The sequence below is a fragment of the Triticum dicoccoides genome, chromosome 3A (genome assembly GCF_002162155.2).
Source record: "Triticum dicoccoides isolate Atlit2015 ecotype Zavitan chromosome 3A, WEW_v2.0, whole genome shotgun sequence".
Taxonomy (NCBI): domain Eukaryota; kingdom Viridiplantae; phylum Streptophyta; class Magnoliopsida; order Poales; family Poaceae; genus Triticum; species Triticum dicoccoides.
The window spans coordinates 99,060,541-99,081,578 of NC_041384.1; positions in this window are offsets into that span (position 1 = coordinate 99,060,541).

Here is a 21,038-nt window from a genome sequence, read left to right on the forward strand (position 1 = left end):
CAGGTCTATAATCAGAAATGTGTGTGAAGACCGATAATAACAGAGACGGTTGCTGCTAATAAGACGTGTGTGTTGTGTGATGGTATTGCATACAGAACAACAACAACAACAACAACAACAACAACATATATACACACACACTTATAAGGACATGCTTGCATAACCAAATTAAACATCCACTTACATAGGTGGCTACTACAACCATGGCATTTGCACACACCAAAGTAAACTATTACATGCATAATTACATAGGTGGCTACTACACACATGCCATTTCCACACACACCAGTAAAGTAAACTATATATTACATGCATGATTAACTAGCATAAACGATCATCTGATCATCCTCTACTTCTTGTGACGCTTGCTCTTCTTGTGGCTCGATCCAGGCTCGTCGATTTGGGTAACGAGGCACTTCCTCATGTCAACGGTCCGCATGTGCATCTCATAGCAAGTGTACATGCTCTTGGCCGCGAACCTGAGGTGAGGTTCATCCAGTTGCCGCATCTAGGCCTTGTGCCAGGATACAGGACTTGTTCTCTGGGCATCATGGCCGAGGCAAGTTCGACCAGGTAGTCCTGCTTCGTGCTGCCCCAGACCCTATAGTGGTCACGGATTTCGACAAGGTTCTTGCAGGCCAAGCCCGTAACACTGAGCGCTTTTACATCGTCTTTGGTATCTCCCGTGGCGAACTTGTAGTCGGTGCTGTTGACAAACCTGTTGAAACGGCCGCAATGCTCTGTGGCCATGCAATAGTGGTAGATGAGGACATGATGGCGCATGCACAACTGGGCGACGACAACCTTCTGATCTATGCCGGGACGACCGATGGTGTACTGGAGGTCGATGCCGACCACCTTGTACTTGTCTCCAGCAAGCAACTGCTCAACAACGCTGTTGATGTAGTCGTCCACCACGGCCGGGTCGATGGTGTACACCATTGAGAGATCTGTCTCCCTCGCGTGGGTCTCCACTCTATGCTCGCCGAACTCCATTGGAGCACCGCCGGACATCCCCTCTCTATGCATCGTCGTGGGTGTGCTTGTTGTGTTGTGGGGCGCGATCGAAAGGTTTAAGAGACTAAGGTTATAATGCCCGTGGGAATTGAAGGGGAAGCCGTACGGCCAGGAATATCGGCAGGACCTGATGGCAGTTCTAATTTGCAGCGCGTAACTCCATCGTTCCACACGTAACTGCATCGCGTGGCAACGCGCACGACGCAACCGCATGCATATGGGCCCCCGACGTGATCGTGTGCATGCCCAACCGTTGGAAGAGCGCGCACGAAGGGACGCGAGCAGAGCGCTCCCCGGTCGCCTCAAGGAAAAGTTGTCCACAAGCCGAGCGCACCAACGGACGTGACAGAGCGCACCGTGGCGCCTAACGGTGAGCACAGCGCACTGCGGCGCCTAACGGTGAGCGGAGCTTGCCGAGGGACGCGAGCAGAGGACGACACAGTGATATGTGGCAAATAAGACGTACTGTGCGAGCGATGTCGGAGACATCAAGCACGAATCAGATTAGAGTTGCGTGTGCGATACGTGGCACACAGTTGATCCATCAGAGCTGTTTGTGATGGAATAAGCCGTGCGTGTTCCGGGCAAACACTTGCTGGTGTATAACCTTAAATTTAACCAAAAAAGTGTTAATGCATGTTACTAAAATTGTATAGCTGGAAACTATGTTCAAATACGACTCCAACGATATAATCTACGGCGACATGCATTCATATTTTATTAGTTAAATCCTACTTATAAACCAGGATGGGGGTATAGTAGGTAATTAAATCGCAAACGTTTTTTATTAACTGTATGTGTACGTGTCGTCTCGTCCTCCTCTTGCACGTCTTGTCACCCCGCTGCCGCAGACGGCTTACAATGCAAGCTTGCACAGCGCGCGGGGGCATTCTTTTGGCCAAACGGTGGCGCCAATGAATCGTCGGTGAGCCCGTTCCCACGCAACCTCGCAGGTTCCCGCGCAAGCTTCCCGCCCGACTTGGTGAAACCCCCCAAAATCCCAATGCTTACCGGCCTGCTATAAAAACCCTCATGGCCGGCGAGTCCCGCGTCGCATTTTTCCCCTCCCTCCATGTAGCTTATCTCGTCTGCTTCTCCCACAATCACCAATGGCACCGGTCCGTCATCATCGCTCAGCCACTCCACCATCATCAGAGGACAGCTCCAGCTGGGAGGCTACACCGCGACGGCGGCACAGTCCCCGGCGTAGTGTAGTGCGCGTGGTGTCCCTGTTGGGTGTGCGCGGAACACCCACCACACGCTCCGCCGCCGCTGCCCGTCGGCAGCTATTACCGGCCTCTGTTGCCGCCACACCACCATCAAAATCCAGGGCCATCTCCCGCTCCGCCGCCACGGCCCGAAGGCGGGAGGTGCCCGTCGTGGCCACCACCCCACTGCCGGCCACTGTGGCCATCACCCGCTCTGCCACAGCGGCCTGAAGGCGGGAGGTGGTGGTCGTGGCTGCCACTCCATCGTCAGCCACCGTGGCCGCCAGCCCACCGTCGACCGCCGGGATCATCACCCACTTTGCCACTGCCGCCCGACGGAGGGGGTGGAGGTGGAGGCCCGCACGTGCGTCAGCGACCTTGCGCGCTACATCGAGTTCCCGCGGGAGGAGGAGGAGCGCCTTGTCAAGCATGCAAAGAGCCTTACCGCAGCCGTGGCCGCAGCACACGCCGACGTAGAGGCAAGGAATCATGAGATCTACGAGCAGTCCGGCCGCTTCGAGAGGGATCGTCTGGAGTGGCAGTGGGCGTTCAAGCTGGCGAGCGTCGCTGAATGTGCAGCAGCGGCAGGCACCGTATTGCATTTGTCCAGCTCGTCGGTAGGCTCCTCCTACTCCTCTGCCTCTTACTGAGTGTGCTCGGCAGAGGAGAGGCTGCCGGAAGTAGCACAAAGCCCCTCCGTGGTAGTAGTATTTAGGGGCTATTTTGTTCAGTTCATCTGACTATATATGTGTGGTCGAACTGTACAACGTACTTAAAATTTGCTAGTATATATAGTTGAACTAGCTATTTCAGTACGTGGTTGGCAACAATTGGGGAGAAGTTTGGTCGGTTCAGCTGTCGAGTTGAACTGTTTGTATAAATTAAGAATGACTGCTTAATCTATGAATGAAATCTATGCTTAATTACTGAATTTTAGTTGCAAAAATTACATAGTGATAATGATTTCTAGCTACATATTTTGACAAATCGCAGTGTTACAAGGATTGACAAATGGCAACGTTACTAGATCAACAAACGTAAATCTTTCCAGTTTGACAAATGGCAACATACCCAATATGACAGATGCAAAATCTTACCAAATTGTTTGTACGTGGTTGCACACGGGTCATCTAGAACAACCGTTTGCGTTGAAGGGATGCACAAATCCTGCGCTGCTCTCACTTTGCCTACGGGTGTTCTATCTAAATCTTATGATCAAGAGCTGCAGAAATCCTGCTCGGGACATTTTCTCTTGGCTTCCTGGGGAAGCTGTCGGTTTGCATACGGGTGTTCTAACTAAAACGTTTGCGATGAGTGTTTTATATTTAAAAGGCGAATTAAACTATGGCTTGGGTGCCATTAACGGAGAGGACACGAGCAAGGCGGGCGGCCATGGAAATCAAAGGGCTCGCTTCCCACTGAGCCTGCACAGCGTACAACTCGCACGCGTCCCGGTGAGCCTGCGCACTCGAGGACAGCTTGCACGCCTCTCGGTCAGCCTGCGCACCGAATGGCACTCGCACGCCTCCCCTTCAGCCAAGGTCAAGCAGCTGTCCGCATGACACCTCCTACAGCCATTAAAACCAAGACACGTGGCGTCACATGAATGGTTAATAGAATTTTGGATTTACTAGAATTTAAAAACCAGGCACCTCAATGTTTTGCTGGCAATCAACGGTGCCTTGGTGTTTGAAATTCATGCCCATTTCTTGCATGGGACCTAAGCATGCACCCAAGGACACAGATTTAAGTTTTCAACCAATTTATATGCACTGGATCATGTGCATGTAGTTCAAATTTGAATTATGCACACAAATGCATAAAAATGTCCAAACGAACCCCGAAAAATCACAAAAATTCACACAACACTCCTGTTATTCTACGTTGACACGAGAAAAAAATTTGAAAGCAATAAGAGGCAATGGATATCATTTTGTCCCCAAAGGTGGGACGTTCCCTACCGAAAACCATCATGCTTGTTGTGAGAAGCTCCGGTTTATGAGAAGCATATACCCAAACCTTCCCCAAATGGGATAAAATTTGTACCACGGCATGTTGATGCCGCTCCATCATAGCATGCCAAGTTTCATGAATTTCAGACGAGTTTTGGATTTACTAGAATTTAAAAACCAGGCATCTCAATGTTTTGTCGGCAATCAACGGTGCCCTGGTGTTCGAAATTCATTCCCATTTCTTGCATGGGACCTAAGCATGCACCCGAGGACACAAATTTGATTTTTCAACCAATTTATATGCACTGGAGCATGTGCATGTAGTTCAAATTTGAATTATGCACATAAATGCATTGAAAACTCAGTTAATGCATAAAAATGTCCAAACGAACCCCGAAAAATCACAAAAGTTCACACAACACTCCTGTTGCTCTATGTTGACATGAGAAAAAAAATGAAAGCAATAAGAGGCAATGGATATCGTTTCGTCCCCAAAGGTGGGACGTTCCCTACCGAAAACCATCATGCTTGTTGTGAGAAGCTTCGGTTTGCGAGAAGCATATACCCAAACCTGCCCCAACTGAGACAAAATTTGTACGACGGCATGTTGATGCCGCTCCATGATAGCATGCCAAGTTTCATGAAATTTCAGACGAGTTTCGGATTTACTAGAATTTAAAACCAGACATCTCAATGTTTCAAATTCATTCCCATTTCTTGCATGGGACCTAAGCATGCACACAAGGATACAAATTTGATTTTTCAACCAATTTATATGCACTAGAGCATGTGCATGTATCTCAAATTTGAATTATGCACATTAATGCATAAAACTCAGTTAATGCATAAAAATGTCCAAACAGACCCCAAAAAATCACAAAAATTCGCACAAAACTCATGTTGTTCTATGTTGACACTTGAAATTTTTTGAAAGCAATAAGTGGCAACGGATATCATTTCGTCCCCAAAGGTGGGACATTCCCTACCGAAAACCATCATGCTTGTTCTGAGAAGCTTCGGTTTGTGAGAAGCATATACCCAAATCTGCCCCAAATGGGACAAAATTTGTACCACGAGATGTTGATGCCGCTCCATGATAGCATGCCAAGTTTCATGAATTTCAGACGAGTTTTGGATTTACTAGAATTTAAAAACCAGGCATCTCAATGTTTTACTGGCAATCAACGGTGCCATGGTGTTTCAAATTCATTCCTATTTCTTGCATGTGACCTAAGCATGCACACAAGGAAACGGATTTGCTATTTCAACAAATTTATATGCACTGGAGCATGTGCATGTAGTTCAAATTTTATTTATGCACATAAATGCATTGAAAACTCAGTTAATGCATAAAAATGACCAAACGAACCCCGAAAAATCACAAAAATTCGCACAACACTCCTGTTGTTTTATGTTGACACTCGAATTTTTTTGAAAGCAATAAGAGGCAATGGATATCATTTCGTCCCCAAAGGTGGGGTGTTCCCTACCAAAAACCATCATGCTTGTTGTGAGAAGCTCTGGTTTGTGAGAAGCATATACCCAAACCTGCCCCAAATGGGACAAAATTTGTACCACGGCATGTTGATGCCGCTCCATTATAGCATGCCAAGTTTCATGAATTTCAGACGAGTTTTGAATTTACTAGAATTTAAAAACCAGGCATCTCAATGTTTTGCCGGCAATCAATGGTGCCCTGGTGTTTCAAATTCATTCCCATTTCTTACATGGGACCTAATTAAGCATGCACACAAGGACACCGATTTGATTTTTCAACCAATTTATATGCACTGGAGCATGTGCATGTAGTTCAAATTTGAATTATGCACATAAATGCATTGAAAACCCAGTTAATGCATAAAAATGTCCAAATGAACCCCGAAAAATCACAAAAATTCGCACAACACTCCTGTTGTTCTATGTTGACACTCAAAAAAATTTGAAATCAATAAGAGGCAACGGATATCGTTTCGTCCCCAAAGGTGGCACCATCCTTACCGAAACCATCACGCTTGTTGTGAGAAGCTCTGGTTTGTGAGAAGCTTATACCCAAACTTGCCCCAAATGGGATAAAATATGTTGCACGACATGTTGATGCCGCTACATGATAGAATGCCAAGTTTCATGAATTTCATACGGATTTTGGATTTACTAGAATTTAAAAACCAGGCATCTCAATGTTTTGCGGTTGAGTGACGATGGCATGGTGTTTGAAATTCATTCCCATTTATTGCATGGGACCTAAGAATGCAACCAAGGACACACATTTGATTTTTAAATAAGTTTATATGCACTCGAGCATGTGCATGTAGTTCAAATTTGAATTATGCGCATAAAATGCCTGGAAAGCCCAGTTAATGTATAAAAATGTACAAACGAACCCTGAATCATTCCAATTTTTTGACGACACACCTATAGTTGCATGTTCAGTGCAGATAAAAGTTCTAACAATTCAAACACCATCCTTTGTAGTTGTGACCCCATTACGTAATTCAAATGATCAAGACGATAAATCAAGTAGATCGCACATAGTTAATTATCACCAACCGTGTGAGATGCAACAAAAAATATCTTGGAGCACCCTCGGTCTGATGGCACTTTGAGCGCCAGCTTTTTGGCTGAAGCGATTCCAAATTTTCGGCTTCTACGGAAATATCTACCTCCCCGCCCCCTCCCCCTTACCAAAAGCCACATTTCCCCTCTTTCCTCCTTCCTTTACAAGTTGAAACCTTCACTCCTTGCTTGCAGCGCCGCCGCCTCCTCGCCGGCGACCCTCCTTCACGCTGCTCGACCTTGTCTATCCAGGCAGGTAATCCACACCCGAACCCCATCCTCCTCCTTCCACATCCCACATGTCCCAACCACCGGTGAGACACCTTCCACCCAAATCACCGACCCCTCCACCAAATAAGCGCCGGCCTAAGCCATGGTGCATGCAGTATAGCCAAGACCTCAAGGAGCATTTGGCAGCGGAGAAGCAAATCGCGGCCGCATGCGCAGATGAGGTCACAATGGCTGACATTCGTGCCGACCCCCAGATCTTGAAGGAGCACCTTGCCATTTGCTAGCTACGTCGTTTATGCATGCTCGCTTTACCCATTGCGTGTGCTGCTCCTGCCTTTCCTTCACAAATTCTAGTGAATTGTGCTATCTAATTTTACCATGCAATCTGTTGCTCTAGTGTATATGTTCTATATGTCGTGCAGTGTGGTGCTCACTTATTAACTGTTTTGTTAATTAGTTGTCGTCTTCAGTTAATTGTTTGGTTCAATTCTGCAGATGTGATGTTCAACTCTTCAGGCTGCAATTTTGTATTGTCTTTCACGTGAGAAATAAATAGAATTTATCTTTACAAAATTGTGGGTGCATTCTGTTATTGTATACCATGTGAGGAATAAATTGAATTTGGCTGTAGTAAATACATGAGAAACAAATACAATTGCTACAATTGGCTATAGTTAACTGTTTGGTTAACTGTCTGATCTTCGATTAGGAGTATGTTATATTGTGCAATGTGGTGCTCAGTTAATGTTTGGTTCATTTGTTATGGTGTTTAGTTAACTGCTTGGTTCAATGTTATATTGTGCAATGTGGTGCTCAGTTAATGTTTGGTTCATTTGTTGTGGTGTTTAGTTAACTACTTGGTTCAATTCTGCAATGCGAAGTCCAATTGTCATGGGTAGAATTTTTTATTGTTGTGCATGTGAGGAATAAACTGAATTTGGCTACACTTAATAAATGGGAAACATATACAAGTCCTATATTTCCTACTCCCTTCGTCCCATAATGTAAGACATTTTATTGCACTACACTAGTGTCAAAAAATGTCTTACATTATGGGACGGAGGGAGTAGTTCTTAATCATGCTTGGTTTGGATAAATGGATTTTCCTTGTGGCTTGAATTAATCTGATGAATCTGCAATGTGATTATTTTTCATCAACCCTTACTTAACCTGATGACTAAGTACCTTATATGTGTTGCAAGGAAACAATGGGAAGCACCGAGGTTTACAATCGAGGTTAGCACATGCATGGTCTGTTGTCTAATAGCACATTATTGTGCAATTGCAGGAACCATTCTAATATGTAGGTTTTTAACAATTTGGTCTTGTACATGTAGGTCCTGCTGTTAGAGGTTTTGACCCACTATTCGACCATTTTTGCATATGGGGAAATGAGTTGTCCATGAATATCATTCAAGTCAAGAAACTCAGAAAGATTGTTAGGATAAAGAAATTAGCGACAAAAAACAACAAGATCTTTGTCTGCACAATGAAGAAGACATCAGTTCACTACAGGATGGTACCAACTATTATACCTTGCCCTTTTTATTCCTTTGCCCCATTTCCAATATAGAGAATATATTTATGCACATCCTTGTTTTCAGGCCTTTCCAAAGCAGTTCACTGATGATTACCTCTCAAACCACCTATATAGTCAGGAGGCGAGGAAGGTATTCATACAACACCCACGGTTCAATATTGAAGTGTTCCTGAAGAGGACGAAGGATGGACGTCAATCATCCACAGGCACTGGCCTAAAGTTACAAAGACCTTCAACATCAATAAAGGCTCAATATTTGCCTTCTGCTTCAGTGGTTTTCCAGATGAGATACATATATCTATGTACCATCTATGATGCTAATTTCGAAAGGTTATAGATGTTGCATGTGAAACTTGGTCCTGGTGTAGTTGTGTAATGGGGTAGCTGAGTGCTGAAGCTATATGATGTTGTACTCTGATGTATTTCAATTATGAAAATGAAATATATTGGGTGCTTAATATGAACTGTCAATTAGATTAATAAATGGAATATGAATAATCGGATAATTAGCCCGCTAGTGGCGAATTAGCCTGCTAATTGGGTTTTGCTATTGCAAACGGTTGTTAAAAAAATAATGTGGGCGATGACCTCAGGTAACGCACACACTTTCTAGGAATAAACCGTGTTGGATCAATGAACAATCACACACGACTTTCTCTTGAAAACTGTTTGCGTTAGGCCACCTTGCGCAAACGTTTACCACATGAAAACGGTGTGTGATGGACAACCTTTGCCACACAGTTTCTTCCACGGACCGTGTGTGATATATTCAATAACGCAAGCGATTTAATGGGAAAAATTGTGTGTGATGTACCTGTGAATGAAAACATTTTCCTTTGAGCGACTGTGTGGGATGTACATACGAACGGAAATGTTTAGCAGGGACTGACTGTGTGGGATGTACTTGCGACTGGAAACAATTTCGCAGTATAATTGTATTTTCTTTAACTCTACTATACGTATTTCCGTATTTGAGCGCTCACCGGTCGCACACGACCTCATTTTTCCGAACGTGTGTGCCAGGAGGGCATATCCCCGACGGTTTCTGGGTCGTGTGGGAAGGACCCCCCTATCGCCCACACTCACTTGGCGACAGTTCCAGATGCCGTCGCGGAAAGGGGTTTTAAACCGTTTGTTTAGGAGCTCACTATAATAGTGTAGTTTTGTAATTCTTTATTGTTTAAAAGTATTTATATAATAGTTTTCACTACTGTTTTATTCATCTCATAGTTTTTAGCATTTTATAAAAGTATGGTTCCTTCACCACCGTTACCTATGCAATATTTGGCACAACCCGAACATTTAGTTTTAATATTTGAATTTTTTTATTGTTTGCCTTTATTTTGGAGTTGAATTTGAATCGGTTTCGAACTAACGCGAGATTAGCAACAGTAATCGAGGTGACATGGCATCATTTGCAGAGGTTACTACAGCTTGATTATCCTGGAGTCACAGTCCTCTCTATAGTGGCTAGCGATGCCATGATTTGCAGATCCGGTGTCCCCTTGGGTGGTTTCTCTCCGGCATGGTTGTTAGCCATGTTGTTGAGTACCCGACTCTTCTCTACAGCGTCTTATTTCGCTCTCGTGATGCACGCTGCTATGGCTTGGCTAAGTGCTGTTTCATACTCTTCGATTGCCCCAGGTGGCTTTCCCTCTTTGCTGGGTTTCCGCAGGCGGCGATGTTGTATCTGGCGTGGTGTTCTTTTGGCTTCATGCAGGTCAGGCGACGTGTTCTATTCGAGTGGCCGTGAAGTTGGCTCCTATTCTAGCTCTCGAGTTAGCGTCTCTCTTACCGACGGTGTGATGTCCTCGAGCCAGGGCAAGAGGGCAGGGGCCCTATTCGGCGTCTGAGGAGCAAGACAAAAAAATACACTTCCGTGATGATATGTGTTTGTCACAGTAATTCGCATTTTCTGTCATGCATGTACATCCATGAAAAATTTATGACAGAATCAAGATAGTCATACCTGTGCTGTCGTAGAAGTGTTCCATGACATTGCCAAAATTATCATCAGGGAAGTGTCCACTTCCATGACGATAAATTGCGTGTCACAGAAGTGCTTTCGTCAAGGGTGACCGACACGTGGCATCCACCGTAACGGAACGCCGTTAAGCTATCGGGTCGGATTTTGGATCCAATAACCCGTTAACAGCCACGACCAATGCCGATTTTCCACATGTAAAATTCTCATTGGCTAACGGATCCACGTGTCAGCTCCGCGTTGGCATAGGTGTCACTCCTCCAACGGTCAAGATGGGCCTATGATATGTTGACACGTGGACCGGCCCAAAAGTGGCCCACAAAGATTAAATGGGCCGGCCCAACCGAAGGCCCATAAGATTTAGCGGACCATAATGGGCCGGCCCAGCTAAAGGCCCACACGATTTTGCAGACCATAATGGGCCGGTCCAGCTAAAGGCCCAGAAGATTTTGCGGACCACAATGGGCTGGCCCAGCTAAAGGCCCACTAGATTCTGCCGACCATAATGGGCCGGCCCAGCTAAAGGCCCAACATTCTCTGTCAAGTCGGCCCGTCAATGGCCTGTCCTAAACTTGTCATCAACGCGGCCCATGGTCACTTCTGGCCCGTTAACAGTCTGCTAAGTAATTGGGCCGAATTACGGCCCGGTGTATTTCCGGCCTGTTAAAGGTCCAACTTCATTTGGGCCCATTTACAGGCCATCAAAACTTTCGGCCCATAAACGACCGTGAAGGATTTGGGTCATATTCGGCCATGTCTGACATTCGGCCTGTTAGAGGCCCGCTATAGCTTTGGGCCACTTTTGGCCTGTTGTCATTTTCGGCCTGTTAACGCCGGACGTAAGCCATGGGCCATATGTGGCCCAATGTCATATCGGGCCCATTAATGGCCCATATAAAAATGACGATAATCTAGACCGACCGAAGTTCCGGCCTGTTAAAGGCCCGTGTATTAGGTCGGCGCATTTACGGCCCGTCCAAATTTCGGCCTATTAAAGTCCAATCGGTTATTTGGCACAATCAGGGCCCAATCTCACTTTCGGTCTATTAAAGGCCCATGTATTTTATGGGCTCGAGATATTTACACCTGTAAACGGCCTATTTTTACTGAGGGCCCAAATTATGTTTAGGCCTGTTAAAGGCCCACTATGGGCACATGCCTACCAGAAAAATATGAAAGCTTATGATGATTTAGGCCCAGATATTTTTAGTGGGCTACATGCCAATTTCAGCCCGTAATCGTTTTTAGCCCAATTGGAATGGGCCCGACGAATGTTGGCATGTTGGGCTCCTACGAAGGTTTCGGTCGAATACATTACTAAGATAAACCTACACTATACAAAAATAGCGTCGTAATTACTGCAGCCTGAGGCAGCATCATAAATGTTGTATCACAACAAAATAAATTCCAACCATACAACAAAAGGCCTGCTGGCATAAAGTTTACAGTCCTTCCAGATAAAAGCACCATCAGATGTATAGAAGCACAGATCATTTGACCTGAGTGCTAATGTTTCAGGCTGTAGAATCTGATGGAGCAGCACGATCTCCACCTTTTTTCCGCCATTGCTCTTGAACAACGAAGTGAATGTCTGATAGTCTGGTTTCAAAACCATTCATATCTTGACGACATTTCTCAACCACTATTCTTGTTTCCAAAACAACGTCCATTAGGGATTGGACTTGTGTCTGGAGCACAGATATATCACTCTGTCTAGCAGGAAGATTTTGTTCAGTAGGCGATTTGGACGAGGTTACCTTGACAACCAACCCAGAATTACGCAGGAAGGTGCTTTTTGCACTATTAGTGGAGAGATACTGACACACTGCAGCAAGAGGTGACATTGTGCCTGTAGTAGCCTCGTCACCTTCAGGTGGTTGTGACTGTTCAATCATTTGTTCCATAGCTTCCTGAAAGTTTGAACTTGTAGATTAGTGTACCAGATAAGTTACTAATGAGACATAAACAAACAAAGTAGGTTAAACGTTTATACATAACTTATTTTGGTGAACTACTATAATACATTAGCATGTATTGTAGTGCCAACTACATAATAAAATCACTTTCGGAACATATGTCCATGTAGCATGCCTACTGTATTGTCTATTTCCTCATATTCGTTGACATCTAAGGATAAAGAGACATGGTTTAAAGTAGGATGAACATAGTATGACATCATTCATATCATGGGAAAACAGATATAAAACAAACAGGCTATTTTATCATTGTGTGCGCACGTGAACATAACAACTAGATTATAGATCAAGACCAAAAGAATATCCTTCATCTCTTTTAAACCATGTAAGGTGAAATGATACGTTAAGAAAAATGTGAATAAAAGTGAACAGAGTAACTGACATTGGCTGCAAACCAAGTAGTTAAATGAACACATCACAGTACCAATCAGTTCAAGGCAGGAGGAGTAAGGACTTACAACAGCGGCTTGAACTGGTGTGCTCATGCCCTTCATCTTGCTGGTGTGGTAATCCTTGAAGATTTGCACTGCATTCGGTTCAGGTTGTTTTTAGTCTGCACAGGATTTCCTCTGTATTTGGAACAAGTCAATATAGATACGATAATATGGCACAAAAAAGGAAGTAGCAGCTATTTACAAGAGCCTCGCAGTGTGCAATATAGCTACGAGATCCTGTGGTCTGTTGGAATTTCACTTTAGAACGGTTGGTTTTGTTCTTCAAATAGTTAGCCTAGAAGAAGATACACTTGTAAGGCACATACATAAATACAAGTTCAATATGTGGTCTGATCAAATACATATAGCCTACCTGATACTTTGGATCAGACCAGTGTTTAACGAGGGCTGTCCAGTCTTCATCTGTAATATATTCCACTGGAGATGTTTGGGCGATTTCATTGTTAGCCTTGCCTTCGAAGTGAGATTTTCTAAGGTGGTACTGATACTGTCGCAGAGCAGACTGAAAAACATGAGTGCATGCTTGTCTAGTTGCATCATCTTTCAGATCCAACTTGAACCTCATCTGTTGAAAAAAGAATGTGAGTCTTATTAGGAGGAAGCTAGAAAGTATGGGACAGAGCATGACAATATTACTAATTGCGATGAATAACATTACTTACGGATAAATGGTCAAGGAAGGTGTTAAACTGGGTATTGTCTTTCTCATTCCTGTACTGGATCCACGTTGGGAGGATACGTGCATGACACCTAACGGCAACGGCTGCCTCTGATACTAACTTGGCCGACTCTGTAGCATCACGTGGCCTTTTTAAACCTGCCTCAAAATGGTTCTCCATTCTTCCTCCTTTAGATTTTGTTAATTTGTCAAGCATTATCCCTGATGTCTGTTTCCTCTTGCGTTGTGGTGCTAGCTTAACAACGAATATGGAAAGTGTTAGTGTACATCAAACTATGAGAGTACATATAAAGGAGCATGCAACTGCAACTTGACTCGGTCAGGTACCGTCTTGGTGTTGATGCTCATGAGGTTCATCTGATCTTGCCAAGTCCTGTTGTATCAGCAGTGCTTCGGAAGTAGTGTTAGGTGTGAAGGCAGCTTGGGAACTGGCCAGTTCCGGAGCAAAAGAACGAGTAACTGGTTGAGATGCTGGTATAGTTGAAGCGAATGCTGCAGCTGGTGGAGCAGGTGATACTGTGTTTGTAGATTTAGCTGGTGGACTTGGACCTTCTACTGCACTATAAGTACCAGCAGAATCTCGACGGCAGAACCTTTTCCATTTCACCCGACGAGTAACAGCACTCCCCACTATATTATTTTCCTTGCTCTTTTTTGACTTTGCCATGTCAAGCTGTACCCACAACACAAAAGAATAAAATCACTCTTTAGAACTCATTGATGCATGATACAGGCAAGCAATACTTTGATGTAAGACAAACATATGAGGATGGAATATGTAAGAAAAACAGGACGACATGAGATATTCACAGCTACGATGTGCAAACTAAGCAGAAGGATTTTCAAGAAAATAGAAGTAATACAAGCTAGACACCATATGAAAGATGCAACCAATATTACTCTACCAAGTTAAAAGTGTCTTGTCATAAGTAGCAATTCGAAAAATTAGAAGCAGTACAACGTAGAAATCAATGCAAGATGCAACCACTATCAAACTGCCATGTTAAAAGCGTCCAATCATGAGTGACTGATGCGGGATACACAACAGTAGTACTTTGATGTAAGAACATGGTATGATAGATAGATGCAGTGTATTGTAGACACAGAAAGCCATATCATATGCACATGTATAACGTATAAACTCAGCAGGTGCAATTTAATCAAAATAGAAGAAATACAGGCTAGACACATATGCAACATGAAACCAATTATCACACTGTCAACTTAGAGTAAGCACCTGCGATGGTGGAGTATGAGAGATGAACTCATCATGTAGACTTGGGACTTCAACTTCATTAGCAGTAGCAGTGGCAAATCTAGAGAGTCTCTATTTGCGTCGGTGCGGAGGACCACCAACATCCCCTAACTTACTCTTTTCCTTCCTATTTTCTGATATTGCCTTATGAAGTCAAAAGCACAAGAAGGTGAATAAAATTAGCTCTGCATAACTGGTTGATGCATGATACAGACGGACACTACTTTGATGTAAGGCAAGCGCATGATAGGAGGATGGAATATATACAAAAAAAGACAGCATTTCATATTCACACGTACGATAGGAGGATGGAATATGTATGAAAAAATAGTAAGCGGAAGGCATTTAAACAAAATTAGAAGAAATGAAAGCTAGGCACCATATGAACATGCAACCAATATCACTCTATCAGGTAAAAAGTGTCTCGTGGTAAGTGCCATTTCAAGAAATTAGAAGCAGTACAAGCTAGAAGACACTGCAAGATGCAACCTACATCACAGTCCCAAGTTAAATGTGTCTTATGGGTAAGTGATCATTGCAGGTATAAGTTGTAAGCTACGCAGATGCAATTCAACATAATCAGAAGCAATACAAACTAGACATCATACGGAAAACGCAACCACGTATAACAGTTCCAAGTAAGAGCAAGCACCTGTGATGGTGGGGTAGGGGAGATGTGCTCATCATTTACACGTATGTTCTAGAAACAGGAACACGTGTCATATTCACAGGCATTATGTGTAAAGTAAGCAGATGCAATTCAAGTTAGAAGCAATACAAGATAGACATCATACGCAACATGCAACCACATATAATAGTGTCAAGTTAGAGCAAGCACCTGTGATGGTGGAGTAGGGGAGATGTGCTCATCATCTACACATCTACGTTGACTGTCCAGCCTTGTGTTGTCTTGCGAATCTTGTTGGGAGGATGGCGGAGTAGAATCTGTAGAGACCCCCTGTTTGAGTTGCTCCGAAGGACCACCATCATCCACTGCCGGACTAATTTCCTTCAGCTGTAATGATTTTGCATTGTGAAGTCAAACCGATAAGAAAAAGGAATAAAATTCGCTCTTCAGAACTCATTCATGCATGATACTGACGAACACTACTCGGATGAAAGGCAAACACATGATGCGAGGATGGAATATGTATGAAAAACAGGATGGTGTGACATATTCACACCTATGATGTTGTAACTAAGCAGAAGGCATTTCAAGAAATTAGAAGCACTGCAAGCTAGACACCATATGAAAGATGCAACCAATATCACTCTGCCAAGTTCAAACTGTATGGCGTTTCAACAAATTAGAAGCAGTACATGCTAGAAATCATATGCAAGACACAACCAATATCACAGTGGCGACTTAAAGGTGCCTTATCATAAGATATAGTATCTACCAAAAACAGGAAAGCGTGTCATATTCACATGTATCATGTGTAAGCTAAGAAGATGCAGTTTACACTAATTAGGAGCAATACGAGCTAGACACCATATGCAACATGCAACCAGATATCACACTGCCAAGTTAGAGCAAGCACCTTAGATGGTGGAGTAGGGGAGCGGAGACTTGGAACTTGTAATGCACTATCAGTACAAGGAGAATCAGTACAGATGCTCCCTTTACATTGCTGCAGAGGACCACCATCATCGCCTTCCTTACTCTTTTCCTTCCTCTTTCTTGATTTTGCCTTGTCAAGTCAAATCCACAAGAAAAAGGAATAAAATTTTCTCTTCAGAACTCATTGATGCATGATACTGACGAACACTACTTCCATGTAAGACGAACACTACATATCACACTGCCAAGTAAGAGCAAGCACCTACCATGGTGGTGTGGGGGAATTGCGGTGATCAACTAGAGAGCTATGTTGACTATCTTCATTTAGCCTTGCTGTTTCTTGAGAATCATGTGGGGAGGATGACACTGCACTCTTTAAACGAGTATGGCGTCTCACAGAAACCCACCCGGGTGACTGTCTCATCATAAGTGATTGATGAGGGATACAAAAGAGCATTAGTTTGATGTACGAACATGGTTAATAGACATATGTAGTATGTATCAAAAACAGGAAGGCATGTCATTATCAAAGGTATAATGTGTAAAGTAAGAAGATGAAATTTAACCAAATTGGAAGCAATACAAGCTAGACACCATATGCAACCACATTTGACAGCGCGAAGTTAAAGCAAGCACCTGGGATGGTTGTGTGTGGCAATTGAGATCATCAACTATAGAGCTAAGTTTACTGTCTCCTACTGCTGACACTGCACCCGTTAGAGCGTTGGAACGCTTAGTGCTTATCTTCGAATTACACTGGAGCGACTTCTGTCTTTTCTTTTCTGCATTAATCAACACTGCGTCAGAGTCTGAAATACCCATGCATAAAAAACAATAGTGTGAGTATGGGTGAAGTGTGTGCACAATTAGTACAGTGTAAAGGTAGCAGATAGCAGGTCGGTGAGAAATAAATGATGGGAGACATATGATAGCTCTACAACATGCATGGCACACTAAATTACTACAGGATTCTATGAAAATAACAGTCGACTGAAAGCAAATAGGTCAGTCCATTTTTTCTGCACCGTCCATGTACAAAGAATGGGCAGATCGCCTTCATCTACCTCCAACGAGTCAGTGTTGACGATCTTCCTCGAAACGCCAGCGACCACCGGCCCAGTATTCCTCCCCTGCCTGCGCCCTTCCCTCGACCTCACCGCACCGCCGTGCTTGGCACCGCCCCCGGGCATCCATTCAAGCCCCGCCGACCTCCAGATCAGGCGCAAGCAGCTCCTGCGCCCCACACCCCTATGATAGACACCGACGCGCCGTTTCCCCGGGGAATAGGTGGACTAGGTGCTCCGCGCGCCTAAGCAGGTGCTGCTTCTTTTAATTGCGGTTCAACTGACCCTGAATTGAAATCCAGGCGGGCTACTGACCTCTAGCAAAGGTGAAATAGTAAAAGGGAGGAAACCTTGTGCATTTAATATCACGAAGAAGATGCAGTAAGAAGCGCTCAACTAGTTTCTTTCATGGGATGAATACGGTGTGAGCGGAGACGTAAGATTTGCACGAATAAGGGAAGAGGAGTACCTCTTTCTGCTGGCAGTGCTGTGTCCTCCTTCTGTTTTCCGACGATCTTCTTGTTGTTCACCGGAAACCAGAAGTTGTGGAGGACGGTGCAACCTTGGACGAACCCATGGCCAAGTTGTTGAGTGTGATGCGGTGGCCGTCTGTCGGCGGCGCGGAAGCAGATCCAAGGCGGCAAACGACGGCGTAGCGGGAACAACTCCGGTGCGGTGGACGGTTGCGACAGTGGAGCCGCAACAGTGAGGCGTAGGACGGCATGGTCGGAGTGGTTCTGGTACGGCGCACATCAGCGTCTACGTCGTGGAGGCAGCTCTGCCTCGTCTTCAGCTGCTAAGTCCTTGAGGGCGTTGCGGTTGCGGTTGCGTTGGACGACGACGTCGGGGTACCGGCTCCGGTGTGATGGAGGAGGGCGGCGGTGGATTGGCCGCTATGGGGTGGAGGACGGAGGAGGCTGGGGTTTCGCGGCTGGTGGAGAGGGCGTTTTCGCGCCCACAGAGTATGAATGGGGAAACGGAGGGAGGCGGGGAATTAAGGGGGAACAATGTTTCGGTTTGAGACACGCTTGTTTGAAATTTGGGGAAAGTTAGAAACTTTCCCTCCATCTAAAATTTCGGACATATTGCGGGTTGGGGGTAGGACAGTCATGTCAGGTGTCCCAAATGTGGGCGGGATAGATTTCGGCTGAGCGCATGGGTAGGCACCCACAGTGTATGAATGCTTCTCAGGCGTCTTGGTGAAGTTACAAACCTACCCCGGTTTAGACCTTTGGACATCGGGCCGATAGGCTACACGGGCCAGAGTCAGGATAGTAATTTCCTACCACCAAAACATTAGTCTCGCGCGGTTTTGGGTGACCAGAGGCCTATTTGGCGCTTCGTTCAATATTTGGGAGCAGAAGCATTAGGCCTCCATTGGTTTGTAGGATTTTTGTAGGAATTCTATAGGATAGGATTTGCAAAGGAAAAATTCCTTTGAAGCCCTTTGGTTTGTAGGAATGGATTTCTATTCCTATGTAGGATAGGAATCAATCCTTCACGTTTTGGAGGAAAAAAACATTAGCCTAGACTCAATGGAAAAAATCCTATCCTATGCACCAAATGACATCGCTTTCTCTATAGGAATTGACATGCATGTCATCTCACTTCCTATGATTTTCCTATTCCTATAAAATTCCTATCCTATGAACCAAAGAAGGCCTTAACGTTTTCGGTTCTCTTGAATTGAACTTTCAGGATTTGTCAAACTTCACAAATCTTTACTCTTGAAAATCCTAAAGCTATGATTATTTTGGAATGGAGGGGGTACATTTGAATATACATTGTACACGAGTATATATTAAAAAATATGCAACTTACCTCAGTTCATGAATGGTTCCAGATATAATCTCCTTGGTTGCAAAAAAAGAGTTAGATATGCGCATGAATATATATAGCATGTTCAAACTCACAACAAAGATTGATGCCCCCTTTTGCATCTGATTTACAAATGCCATTATCTCGGGTTCAAATAGATGAATGCACTTCCTATGAATTCGAATCTTCGAAACCCCCTTTATGTTGAATTCGACATGTATTCTATTTTGTAGCTAGCAATTTGGAATGTATCCATGCAAGTGACAAATGTCTAAAGTGCTTCACACTAACAACATGGAGTGCACTAATTAATGTTTATATATGAATTGCAAAAGCATCCATTGCCTGTATTTCAAACCGCTCTCACTCTATGGATCGATAATATGAAATAAACACATGCACATGCTAGAATTCAATTGCAGTTGAAGAAAGAGCCTACTCCTGGTACTGTATATTAGTGATAGGGGTGTGTACAAAGTACACGTGAATACCAGGCATTGTGCGTGTGTGTATACTAACGACGAACTAGCCCCCAAGCTTGTATAACATACTAAGGGCCTAGGGTTACAAATCATATATAGTCGGCTTATCACCAGTGGAGATAGAGTCCTCTGCGACTCTGGTAGCTTCGTGTTGTACGCCGAGTCTTCCACATGGGTCTTCGTATAACACGTCTTGGTCCAACCTATATGTGGCGCAGGATGGAACCGACCCATGAGTCTTCATGTTGACCCACCACAACTAGAAATGATGTGCCCACCACACCACACACGCAATCGGCCACTAAGAAAATAAGCATATACAATAGTACAACGGTATCTATCTCACGATACGTCTCCATATTTTGTTGATGACACCGACGGACTTTGCATTTGATGCGTGCTCCGTATTTTGTTGACGACACTTACGGTCATTGTATTTGAAGAGAAAGCACGATATGGTCACTAGACTTCAGAATAAGCTCATCATGGTCACCACATACATTTTGTCGTGCTAACCAACATGTGGTTGGATGGTTAGAGGACAGTGGTTTCTCGAGCCCACCAAGGTTAAAGTCCCGGTGCTCGCATTTATCTTGTGTTAATTTCAGTATTTTCTGGCGACGTACGTTCAGTGGGAGGAGACGTTCCACTTGACTACGAGGCAGCTATGGTGACTTCGTAAAATCTCAAGATCATATATGCTGGCCCACTCTCTCGAAGGTGCTCATAGGGGTAGGGTTCGCGTGTGTGCACTTATAGCGGTGAGTGCTTGCGCATATATACGAGCCCTTGCGTCTGTACCGTGTTAAACAAATACATATCATGATTATACGGTTACTGGCTCACCCGTACAACTCCGTATTTTGTTGATGACACAATCAATTGACCAGTCAAACATTCCATGCGGTGCAACTAGTGTTGCACCGTCGGGGTGCGTAACCATGGGGCCCACCTGTCAGCCCGTATATGAAAGAAAGAAATGGTAGTTTGAGTCTGTACCATGTTAATAAAATAGGAGTACATTTTAGGGTGATCATACGGTCACTGGCTCACCATACAACTCCGTAATTTGTTGATAACACGATCAATTGACCAGTCAAACGGTCCACATTCAACAGCGCACATTACCATAGGGCCCACCCATCAGCGCGTATATGAAGGACAGAAATGGTAATAAATTAGTGGTCGGTGGGTATTCGAAGTCGTGAGACCTCTGGTTGGTAGTCACCGGCGGTTGGGGGGCGTTCATTGGGCGGTGGGGTG